General features: G+C 60.7%; 3 non-coding genes across 3 annotated transcripts in view; all 3 read right to left on the bottom strand.

Annotated features, from left to right (window-relative positions):
* LOC142795126 (large subunit ribosomal RNA) overlaps positions 1 to 40 on the bottom strand; it is a 3,958-nt gene extending 3,918 nt beyond the window's left edge. The window contains exon 1 of the ribosomal RNA XR_012892780.1: positions 1 to 40. This exon is cut by the window's left edge and continues 3,918 nt beyond it. This is a non-coding gene — a ribosomal RNA (large subunit ribosomal RNA).
* A 1,154-nt stretch (positions 41 to 1,194) lies between these two features.
* LOC142795128 (5.8S ribosomal RNA) lies at positions 1,195 to 1,347 on the bottom strand. The gene has a single exon (XR_012892782.1). It is a non-coding gene; the product is annotated as a 5.8S ribosomal RNA (ribosomal RNA).
* Positions 1,348 to 3,066: 1,719 nt separating this feature from the next.
* On the bottom strand, positions 3,067 to 4,881 carry LOC142795129 (small subunit ribosomal RNA). The gene has a single exon (XR_012892783.1). It is a non-coding gene; the product is annotated as a small subunit ribosomal RNA (ribosomal RNA).
* Between the last annotated feature and the right edge of the window lie 7,619 nt (positions 4,882 to 12,500).

The following is a 12,500-nucleotide window of genomic DNA, read 5'->3' on the forward strand; positions in this document are numbered from 1 at the left end:
TGCTTAAATTCAGCGGGTTGTCTCGCCTGATCTGAGGTCGACAGCGGATACATTCGCTTCCATCAACTTCCTGCACGACCGCGTGCGCTCGCCCTACCAAGTGCGCCCGCAACCCTGTACAGGGCCACTTCTTCACAAGGCTGGCAATCGGCTTCCCCGCTGCACGCGTGCGGCGCACAACCGGTGTGACGTGGAAGTGACGGGACACGTTCGTAAACCCATCGCGAACCGAGTACGACGCCCTACCAAGTGCGCCCGCAACCCTGTACAGGGTCACATCTTCACAAGGCTGGCAAGCGGCATTCCGCTGCGCGCGTGCGTCGTCCGAGCAGTTGCGTGATAAACGACCGTGTCGAAAGCCCAAACACCGCCGAGGCCAGTCGCCGCCGCCGCAAGGGCAGCCACGCAGCCTGGCGAGAGGCATCGTCTCGTGTAGCGTCGCCCCCGCCCCAACTGGAGTGGCCCAGTTTTTTGAACGGGACGGGAACTGCGAAGCACTTAGACCGACGGCGGACTACGACGAGAACGCCTTAAGCTTCGCCAACGTTTCGCCAACTCGTGCGGGAGACTTTTTCCGCTTCGCGGCAAGTCGTCGCGCCGTGCTCTCCGCATCAACCGCGTACGCAGCGAACCGCAAACGTCGGGCGCAGCCTCCTCACCTCCCTGCGCTTTGCGCGCGAACGTTCCCTGTTCGCGCGGCAAAGCCTGGAGGAGGCACGGCCCCGCAGCGTGTTCGAGCGCCCGGTCTACGGGACACCCTGCTTACTTCGAGGGCAACAAGCGCAACGCAAGGCTGCGATCTCGCGCACTTTGCGCACGGCTGGAGAAGCTTTGCTGGCCGGCTTTCGCTCCTCGTGTTTACCGTGCGTTAAAGTTGCGCGTCCGTGGCTCTCGCAGCTCTTGCGCGCCCGGTCGCAGAGAGGAGTACGCAACCTCGACCGCACTTTCCCTGCAGGCTTCCTTCCGACTCGAAGTCCTGCGGCGGTCTCAACGAGGTGCCACATCCTCAATGCAGTCGGTCGCCCCCGTTTCGGTTGGGCTCTGGCACGACGGTCGCCACCGTCTCGCCCTTGAGTGGCCGCTGTTGGCGCTCGCTGTGAGGTGTTCAGCGTGCTGTCCGTGTTGCCGACGCGGTCAAAACGAGTCGACGGCTCACGTTCCCTTGTGCGCCGAAGGCTCTCTTGATATGTGATCCGACCCTCAGACAGACGAAGCCAAGGGAAGACCCAAGGCCGCAATGTGCGTTCAAAGAATCAGTGCTCAGTGTGTCCTGCAATTCACACCAAGTCTCGCAGCTGGCTGCGTTCTTCATCGACCCGAGAACCGAGCGATCCACCGCTTAGAGTCGTGAAAAAGTGTTTGTTCAATTCCGTACAGTCAAAACCAAACGTTTCTGGCACTCGGCCAAACAGTGGCCAAGAAGGGCGCTTTTCAGCGCACGCTTGGACTCCAAAACTCTGCCGCGCCTTTTTCGGCTGCCGCAAATCGAGCAAACGGTGTGTTTCGGACGGCGTTTCGCTTCCGCTACTTGCGAGTGCTTTCGTGGTCCACCCCTCTATAAATACTCGGGAGGCGTCGAAGCCGGTTCTCCAAGCCGGACCCGTAGGTATCGTTGTGTGCTCGCTCTCATTGGCCCGCCTAACCAGAAAATGCCTGCGGTACACCCATTTGGATAAGAGTGCACGCAGATGCGGGCCTCGACGGCTACACATTTCCTCGGGCGGCCGCCTCCCGGCCTCCGTGGAGCGCGGGATGCACGGTCCCATCGACAAGCCTCTCCCGTTTTTACCGTGGCGTCGCGGTTCACCACGGCGGGCGGGTCGGTCTCCTCCGCATAAAAAGGGGGACCCCCGCTTTTTGTTCCACGAAATCGCACAAGCTTTTTTCGCATCCACGGTTTGCCACCGCACACCAAAATGCCGATCCGGCTGCCTACTTTAGCCAACAGGTGGAGCCAGGCGCGCCGTACTTGCGCGGCACTTCCCACGTCCACCGAAGTCGGTGCCAAGGACCACTTTCGGCGCCGGAGCCGCGTACGAGCCTACTCGAGGCGGAAGAACGAAGCCAGCAAGGGCCTGGCCGCAAGTGCGTTCAATTGTCGGGACGTCCAAGTCCCTCGTTCTTCCGTGCTTCCTCTTTCGGCAAGTCGTTGCGGCACCTTCCCAAAGCGCGCAGACCCGCTAATCGCGACGAGCGCGACGTGGCCGTGCCGCCTTTCCCTCGGCAGCAAGCAAAACGCCTGGCAACGTCGACGCTCCCCTAACCGCGATCTCGCACCGTGTTTCGTGTGGCGAATTCAAAAGCCGGCCGGCGCTGCTGCAACCATTACGGTCGGTACGCATACGCCGCGGAGGGCGGGACGGTCATCGGAGCGTGCGGTTCCTCCATCGAGTACTGCGCACCTCGGCCGTCGCATCGCCGTGCCATGACCGGCCGCGCGTCAACGCGAACCGGTGCCAGCGAGATCCCTCGCCTGCAAGAACCGACCGGCAGCCTCCGTCACCCGAGGACGCGGAGGCGCTTGCCGCGGACGGCGGGACGGTATGCACTGGTGCACAGCGGACCCGTCACATCGCCAGTTCCTTGACCGACCGCCGACGCTTGTGCCGTTCCTCTCGTACTTGGCAGTCGCCGCGCGATTGTCGGGTCTCGTTCTTGCACGCTCGAACGGTCGGGAGGGCACTCGGCTGGCGTTTCGGGAACGCGCAGCCTCGCCTTCTACCGACGTAACCACGACTCGCCGTTCGCGCTCCGCCGCTCCTGTTTACAGTACTAGGCGGTCCCGCAGCGGTCGGGTCGCGCATTTCGAGCGCTTCGAGCCACGGTGCAGTGGCGGGTCGAAAGCCGACCTATGAGTGCGTTGCGCCGTTTGTACCCGCGTCCGCCACCTGGCCGACCGTCCAAGGTCGCGGTGTTGGCGTCCGCTGGGCGCAACAATTTGTCACGGGGTGCCGCTCCACATTCAGGCAGCCCCGTGGGGAAAAGCCGACCCCGCGTCCAAACGGGGTCAGCGGCAGAAAGTGTCGGGCGCAGACGCAGCTGAGGCGCTCACCCTTCACAATCCGTTAATGATCCTTCCGCAGGTTCACCTACGGAAACCTTGTTACGACTTTTACTTCCTCTAAATGATCAAGTTTGGTCATCTTTCCAACAGACCGGCGCAACCGAAAGGCCGCGCCGGACATCGGTCCGAAGACCTCACTAAATCATTCAATCGGTAGTAGCGACGGGCGGTGTGTACAAAGGGCAGGGACGTAATCAACGCGAGCTTATGACTCGCGCTTACTGGGAATTCCTCGTTCAAGGGGAACAATTGCAAGCCCCTATCCCAATCACGAAAGAAGTTCCACGGGTTACCCAGTCTTTTCAGACAGGGATAAAGACACGCTGCTTCCTTCAGTGTAGCGCGCGTGCGGCCCCGGACATCTAAGGGCATCACAGACCTGTTATTGCTCTGTTTCGTGCGGCTAGGAGCCGCTTGTCCCTCTAAGAAGGTTGTAAGGTGCTGGGAACCCCGCACCTATTTAATAGGCTAGAGTCTCGTTCGTTATCGGAATTAACCAGACAAATCGCTCCACCAACTAAGAACGGCCATGCACCACCATCCACCGAATCAAGAAAGAGCTCTCAATCTGTCAATCCTCCCAGTGTCCGGGCCGGGTAAGTTTTCCCGTGTTGAGTCAAATTAAGCCGCAGGCTCCACTCCTGGTGGTGCCCTTCCGTCAATTCCTTTAAGTTTCAGCTTTGCAACCATACTTCCCCCGGAACCCAAATACTTTGGTTTCCCGGAAGCTGCCCGCCGAGTCATTTGAGTAACTCAGGCGGATCGCTGGTTGGCATCGTTTATGGTCAGAACTAGGGCGGTATCTGATCGCCTTCGAACCTCTGACTTTCGTTCTTGATCAATGAAAACATTCTTGGCAAATGCTTTCGCAGTAGTTCGTCTTGCGACGGTCCAAGAATTTCACCTCTAGCGCCGCAATACGAATGCCCCCGTCCGTCCCTCTTAATCATTACCTCGTATTCCAAAAACCAACAGAACAGAAACGAGGTCTTGTTCTATTATTCCATGCAAGTTTATTCAGGCGACTCGCCTGCGTTGAGCACTCTAATTTTTTCAAAGTAAAAGCACCGGCCATCTCGAGGCACACAATGAAGTGCACCAAGAAAGAACCGGCATGATGTTCAGTCCGAGCCGTCGCATCGGGTAGATGCACTACTCGTCTGGAACTGAGATCCAACTACGAGCTTTTTAACCGCAGCAGCTTTAGTATACGCTATTGGAGCTGGAATTACCGCGGCTGCTGGCACCAGACTTGCCCTCCAATTGATCCTCGTTAAAGGATTTAGAGTGTACTCATTTCAATTACGGGGCCTCAAAAGAGTCCCGTATTGTTATTTTTCGTCACTACCTCCCCGTGCCGGGAGTGGGTAATTTGCGCGCCTGCTGCCTTCCTTGGATGTGGTAGCCGTTTCTCAGGCTCCCTCTCCGGAATCGAACCCTGATTCTCCGTTACCCGTAACAACCATGGTAAGCAAGTAACCTACCATCGAAAGTTGATAAGGCAGACACTTGAAAGAAACGTCGCCGGCTCGTGGCCATGCGATCAGCACAAAGTTATCCAGAGTCACCACACAATACGGGCCGAAACCCGATCGATCTTGGTCTAATAAAAGCACCCGTTACCCAAAGGGCTCCAGGCTCACTGCATGTATTAGCTCTAGAATTGCCACAGTTATCCAAGTAGGAAGAAACGATCTAAGGAACCATAACTGATTTAATGAGCCATTCGCGGTTTCGCCTTATTTCGGCATGTACTTAGACATGCATGGCTTAATCTTTGAGACAAGCATATGATTACTGGCAGGATCAACCAGGTAATCGTTCGACTGCGCGTCCGTCCTCGCCCTCGGCGGGCCGGACGCAGTCTGTGTGCGGCGGAGGCCACCTTCAGGCGCCCCAACACGCTTATTTTGCACTCCGAGATGACGGCGTTCGAGCTCGCTACGGCACAACCTTCCCGAAAGACGAGTGGGAGCCGTGCGGCAAGAAGCACGTTCATGCTCGCTCTTTTTCGTTGCATCGACTCGGTCGCGCCGTGCGGGTTGCCCAAGCCCGCTGCACTGTCGGTGGACCGGCCGGAACTAGCAACGGAGCCGAGACTGCAAAGCCGCCAGACGACGGGTCACGCCCGCGTCTTCGGCGCTTTCGCATCTGAATCGCCCGAGGACGACACGGAACACACCTCGATATCGTGGTAAAACGGCACCGTCCGACAACCAGCCCCTAACGCATCAAGCGGATGAGGCTGCAGACGACTGCCGTGGATTCCCCTGGAGCAGACCCGAGGACACGCTTGACGAGGCCGAAGCCCGCCGCATATCAGACACCCGGTCGCTTTCGCGTACGCCGCTCACGAGAACCCCCACATAATAGCAGCGATAAGTACCCAGACCTCCTTGGGCCCTAATACGAGCGTACTCGAGAAAATTTCACCGCGGGTGTGCCCCGAAACGTGTGGCATGTTGAGCGTGCCACAAGTCTACGTCGCTCTCAAACCCGCCGAGGTCGTAGAATTTGCGACCCTACTCACGAAATTCCCACCGAGGATACGGCCGCAAACGTACCGCACCTTGGGTAGGCCACGAGTTTGTGCAACACTACGCTGACGGCACAGCACCGAGGTCGTGCGCGCACGCACGGGAAAATTCCGCCGCGGTTTCTGCCGAAAACGTGAGGCACCACGACTCTCCGCAAGTTCGCGTCGACTGCGAAAGACCGAAGTCGTGAACGACGTGTCCGCTACTCGCCGCCGACACGCTGGACACCAAACGTACAACGACTCGACGGCGTCGTAGAGGCCCACGACGCGGTTTTCCTTAACGACGTCTCGGCGTGGCACCGACAGGTTAGAACGGCCGACCAACGTTCCCTGTCCGCCGTTCGGCTCAGTCGAAGGGCTCGGCGACTTCGGCAACGCTGCGAAGCCGCACGGTGACGCACGCCATGTCCCCATTTTTTTTTTTCTTTCTGCGTCTGCCGGGGTGCCCCTATAATAGCAGCGATAAGCACCCAGACCGCCGTGGGTCGCTCGCCCCGGCTGACGTGGTTTTTCGTACTCCTGCGGCGGTCGCCGTCAAGCACGTCCAAATACGCTACTTTCGTGGGCGCATTCACGCTCTTTCGCTTCGCCGGAGTGCCAGCACTCACTCTGCCAAAAACGGCGAACATCCGAGCGGCGGTTCCCACTTTTGCGTCGGCGTCGCAAACCCCGCCCCGGCAGACGAGGTTTGCCGTACTCGTGCGACGGTGGCCGGCGGGCACGTCGAAAGACGCCGATATCGTGCGCGAATTGGCGCACCTTGGCTTCACCGGAGTGCCGCCACTGACTCCTCCAAAAACGGCGAAGATCCGAGCGGCGCTTCCCACTTTCGCATCGGCGTCCCGAACTCCGCCCCGGCTGACGCGGTTTACCGTACTCGTGCGACGGTCGCCGGCGAGCACGTGGAAAGACGCCGATATCGTGCCCGAATCGGCTCCGTTCGGCTTCGCCGGAGTGCCAGCACTGGCTCGGCGAAAGACGACGAACATCCGAGCGACGGTTCTCACTATTGCGTACGCGTCGCAAACCCCGCCCCGGCAGACGCACTTTGCCGTACTCGTGCGACGGTCGCCGGCGAGCACGTAGAAAGACGCCGATATCGTGCCGGAATCGGCCCCGTTTGGCTTCGCCGGAGTGCCAGCACTCACTCGGCCACAAACGGCGAACATCCGAGCGGCGGTTCCCACTTAGCCGTCGGCGTCCCGAACTCCGCCCCGGCAGACGCGGTTGCCGAGCTCGTGCGACTAGCGACCGCGAAGCCGTCTCGCGACGCCGCTTTCGTGCGCGGCTCCCACTGCGACCTGGGTCACCCGAGGTCGACGAGCAAAAAAGAATGTCGAAAAAAATTTTTTTTTTTTTTGCGTCTGCCGGGGTGCCCCTATAATAGCAGCGATAAGCACCCAGACCGCCATGGGTCGCTCGCCCCGGCTGACGTGGTTTTTCGTTTTCCTGCGGTGGTCGTCGTCAAGCACGTCCAAACACGCCACTTTCGTGGGCGCATTCGCGCTCTTTCGCTTCGCCGGAGTGCCAGCACTCACTCTGCCAAAAACGGCGAACATCCGAGCGGCGGTTCCCACTTTTGCGTCGGCGTCGCAAACCCCGCCCCGGCAGACGAGGTTTGCCGTACTCGTGCGACGGTGGCCGGCGGGCACGTCGAAAGACGCCGATATCGTGCGCGAATTGGCGCACCTTGGCTTCACCGGAGTGCCGCCACTGACTCCTCCAAAAACGGCGAAGATCCGAGCGGCGCTTCCCACTTTCGCATCGGCGTCCCGAACTCCGCCCCGGCTGACGCGGTTTACCGTACTCGTGCGACGGTCGCCGGCGAGCACGTGGAAAGACGCCGATATCGTGCCCGAATCGGCTCCGTTCGGCTTCGCCGGATTGCCAGCACTGGCTCGGCGAAAGACGACGAACATCCGAGCGACGGTTCTCACTATTGCGTACGCGTCGCAAACCCCGCCCCGGCAGACGCACTTTGCCGTACTCGTGCGACGGTCGCCGGCGAGCACGTAGAAAGACGCCGATATCGTGCCGGAATCGGCCCCGTTTGGCTTCGCCGGAGTGCCAGCACTCACTCGGCCACAAACGGCGAACATCCGAGCGGCGGTTCCCACTTAGCCGTCGGCGTCCCGAACTCCGCCCCGGCAGACGCGGTTGCCGAGCTCGTGCGACTAGCGACCGCGAAGCCGTCTCGCGACGCCGCTTTCGTGCGCGGCTCCCACTGCGACCTGGGTCACCCGAGGTCGACGAGCAAAAAAGAATGTCGAAAAAAATTTTTTTTTTTTTTTTTTGCGTCTGCCGGGGTGCCCCTATAATAGCAGCGATAAGCACCCAGACCGCCATGGGTCGCTCGCCCCGGCTGACGTGGTTTTTCGTTTTCCTGCGGTGGTCGTCGTCAAGCACGTCCAAACACGCCACTTTCGTGGGCGCATTCGCGCTCTTTCGCTTCGCCGGAGTGCCAGCACTCACTCTGCCAAAAACGGCGAACATCCTAGTGGCGGTTCCCACTTTTGCGTCGGCGTCGCCAACCCCGCCCCGGCATACGCGGTTTGCCGTACTCGTGCGGCGGTGGCCGGCGGGCACGTCGAAAGACACCGATATCGTGCGCGAGTCGATGCTTCTTGGTCTCGCAGGAGGGCCGCCACTCACTCCTGCAAAAACGGCGAAGATCCGAGCGGCGCTTCCCACTTTTTCGTCGGCGTCGCAAACCTCGCCCCGGCAGACGCGCTTTGCCGTACTCGTGCGACGGTCGCCGGCGAGCACGTCGAAATACGCCGATATCGTGCCCGAATCGGCCCCGTTTCGCTTCGCCGGAGTGCCAGCACTCGCTCGGCCAAAGACGACGAACATCCGAGCGACGGTTCCCACTATTGCGTACGCGTCGCGAACCCCGCCCCGGCAGACGCGGTTTGCCGTACTCGTGCGGCGGTGGCCGGCGGGCACGTCGAAAGACGCCGATATCGTGCACGAATTGGCGCTCCTTGGCTTCACCGGAGTGCCAGCACTCACTCGGCCAAAAACGGCGAACATCCGAGCAGCGGTACCCACTTAGCCGTCGGCATCCCGAACTCCGCGCCGGCTGACGCGGTTGCCGAGCTCGTGCGACTAGCGACCGCGAACGCGTCTCGCGACGCCGCTTTCGTGCGCGGCTCCCATTGCGACCTGGGTTACCCGAGCTCGACCAGCAAAAAAGAAGGTCGAAAATTTTTTTTTTTTTTTCTGCGTCTGCCGGGGTGCCCCTATAATAGCAGCGATAAGCACCCAGACCGCCGTGTGTCGCTCGCCCCGGCTGACGTGGTTTTTCGTACTCCTGCAGCGGTCGCCGTCACGCACGTCCAAATACGCCACTTTCGTGGGCGCATTCGCGCTCTTTCGCGTCGCCGGAGTGCCAGCACTCACTCTGCCAAAAACGGCCAACATCCGAGCGGCGGTTCCCACTTTTGCGTCGGCGTCGTAAACCCCGCCCCGGCAGACGCGGTTTGCCCTACTCGTGCGACGGTCGCCGGCGAGCGCGTCGAAAGACGCCGATATCGTGCGCTAATTGGCGCTCCCTGGCTTCTCCGGAGTGCCGCCACTCACTCCTCCAAAAACGGCGAAGATCCGAGCGGCGTTCTCCACTTTCGCATCGGCGTCCCGAACTCCGCCCGGGCTGACGCGGTTTACCGTACTCGTGCGACGGTCGCCGGCGGGCACGTCGAAAGACGCCGATATCGTGCCGTAATCGGCCCCGTTTGGCTTCGCCCGTGTGCCAGCACTCACTCGGCCAAAAACGGCGAACATCCGAGCAGCGTTTCCCACTTTCGCATCGGCGTCCCGAAGCCCGCCCCGGCAGACGCGGTTTGCCCTACTCGAGCGACGGTCGCCGGCGATCACGTCGAAAGGCGCCGAATTCGTGCACGAATCGATGCTTCTTGGTCTCGCAGGAGGGCCGCCACTCACTCCTGCAAAAACGGCGAAGATCCGAGTTGCGCTTCCCACTTTTTCGTCGGCGTCCCGAACTACGCCCCGGCTGACGCGGTTTACCGTACTCGTGCGACGGTCGCCGGCGGGCACTTCAAAATACGCCGATTTCGTGGGCGCATTCACGCTGTTTCGCTTCCCCGGAGTGCCAACACTCACTCTGCCGAAAGCGGCGATCATCCGAGCGGCGGTTCCCACTTTTGCGTCGGCTTCGCAAACGGCGCCCCGGCAGACGCGCTCGTGCGACGTACTCGTGCGACGGTCGCCGGCGAGCACGTCGAAAGACGCCGATATCGTGCTCGAATCGACCCCGTTTCGCTTCGCCGGAGTGCTGCCAGTCACGGCGCAGAAAACGGCGAACAAGTGTTTTTTTTTTTTTTTTTTCCTAGAATTTGTGTTATAGAAGGCACATTTGATATCGGACGATAATTTTCAACTTTATCACGCGCACCGATTTTCGTGTAGAGGTTTGCAAGTTTATGGGAATTTCTCCACTTGGAATAATGCGATTTAGTAGTACTACGAGAACTTCATGGATGTACTCAAGGGTACGGGGCAAGTCAGTTACGTCAACACCTGCAGATTTTTTACACTTCAAACTGAAAATTGTTGGTTGTGAGTCCTCGTGTGATATTAAAGGCCGATTCGCTAACACATAGAACAAAGAAAGAAAGGAAGAAAAAACGCCCGCGCTCGCTCAAGAAACCTGGGTTCGCAACAAGTGGCAACAACAAGCAACCGAGCGAGTGCGCCAAAACCCGTGGCGGCCGAACAAACGCGAAGTCCCAACCGCGTCAGCCGGGGCGGCACGGGACAGGAAAAATCACTTCAGCCGGGGCGGCGGGGCACCGAATAAACCTCGTCACCTCGTCGCAGGATAAAAGAGGAAACAAAAAGTCTAAACAGCGTCTGCTGGAGCGAATGCGTAATAAAACAACAACAACAACAAAAAAAAAAAACACCCGCGCTCAAGAAGTCTGCAATCACCACAAAAGGCGACTGTGACCGAGCAGCGTCAGCCGGGGCCGTGCGGAAACGGAAAAACCGCGACTACCGGGGCGTCGAGGCACCGAAAAATCCACTTCAGCCGCGGCGAAAAAAAAAAACAAAAAGAAAGACGGAGGGGGGGGGGGGGAACCACGTCTGCCGGGGCGAAGGAAAAAAAAAAAACGCGTCTGCCGGGGCGAGCCCGGGTGCGGCACCACCGGGAAAACTGTGGCAAACAGACATGGCGATCGAGTGAGTGGGCCGCCAGCCAGGCTCAGCCAAAAAGTGCAAAGTCCGAACTGCGTCAGCCGGGGCGGCAAAAACCACGTCAGCCGGGGCGGCGCAAAAAACCGCGTCTGCCGGGGCGGCACGAAACCGCGTCAGCCGGGGCGGCGCGAAAACTGCGTCAGCCGGGGCGAAAGAAAAAAAAAAAAAAAACGCGTCTGCCGGGGCGAGCCCGGGTGCGGCACCACCGGGAAAACTGTGGCAAACAGACATGGCGATCGAGTGAGTGGGCCGCCAGCCAGGCACAGCCGAAAAGTGCAAAGTCCGAACCGTGTCAGCCGGGGCGGCAAAAAACCGCGTCAGCCGGGGCGGCGCAAAAAACCGCGTCTGCCGGGGCGGCACGAAACCGCGTCTGCCGGGGCGGCGCGAAAACTGCGTCAGCCGGGGCGAGCCCGGGTGCGGCACCACCGGGAAAACTGTGGCAAACAGACATGGCGATCGAGTGAGTGGGCCGCCAGCCAGGCTCAGCCAAAAAGTGCCAAGTCCGAACTGCGTCAGCCGGGGCGGCAAAAAACCGCGTCAGCCGGGGCGGCGCAAAAAACCGCGTCTGCCGGGGCGGCGCGAAAACCGCGTCTGCCGGGGCGGCGCGAAAACTGCGTCAGCCGGGGCGAAAGAAAAAAAAAAACGCGTCTGCCGGGGCGAGCCCGGGTGCGGCACCACCGGGAAAACTGTGGCAAACAGACATGGCGATCGAGTGAGTGGGCCGCCAGCAAGGCTCAGCCAAAAAGTGCTAAGTCCGAACTGCGTCAGCTGGGGCGGCAAAAAACCGCGTCTGCCGGGGCGGCACGAAACCGCGTCAGCCGGGGCGGCGCGAAAACCGCGTCTGCCGGGGCGGCACGAAACCGCGTCAGCCGGGGCGGCGCGAAAACTGCGTCAGCCGGGGCGAGCCCGGGTGCGGCACCACCGGGAAAACTGTGGCAAACAGACATGGCGATCGAGTGAGTGGGCCGCCAGCCAGGCACAGCCGAAAAGTGCTAAGTCCGAACTGCGTCAGCCGGGGCGGCAAAAACCGCGTCAGCCGGGGCGGCGCGAAAACCGCGTCTGCCGGGGCGGCACGAAACCGCGTCAGCCGGGGCGGCGCGAAAACTGCGTCAGCCGGGGCGAGCCCGGGTGCGGCACCACCGGGAAAACTGTGGCTAACAGACATGGCGATCGAGTGAGTGGGCCACCAGCCAGGCTCAGCCAAAAAGTGCTAAGTCCGAACTGCGTCAGCCGGGGCGGCAAAAACCGCGTCAGCCGGGGCGGCGCAAAAAACCGCGTCTGCCGGGGCGGCACGAAACCGCGTCAGCCGGGGCGGCGCGAAAACTGCGTCAGCCGGGGCGAAAGAAAAAAAAAAAACGCGTCTGCCGGGGCGAGCCCGGGTGCGGCACCACCGGGAAAACTGTGGCAAACAGACATGGCGATCGAGTGAGTGGGCCGCCAGCCAGGCACAGCCGAAAAGTGCCAAGTCCGAACTGCGTCAGCCGGGGCGGCAAAAAACCGCGTCAGCCGGGGCGGCGCAAAAAACCGCGTCTGCCGGGGCGGCACGAAACCGCGTCAGCCGGGGCGGCGCGAAAACTGCGTCAGCCGGGGCGAGCCCGGGTGCGGCACCACCGGGAAAACTGTGGCAAACAGACATGGCGATCGAGTGAGTGGGCCGCCAGCCAGGCTCAGCCAAAAAGT

Source organism: Rhipicephalus microplus, unplaced genomic scaffold (genome assembly GCF_043290135.1).
Source record: "Rhipicephalus microplus isolate Deutch F79 unplaced genomic scaffold, USDA_Rmic scaffold_558, whole genome shotgun sequence".
NCBI lineage: Eukaryota > Metazoa > Arthropoda > Arachnida > Ixodida > Ixodidae > Rhipicephalus > Rhipicephalus microplus.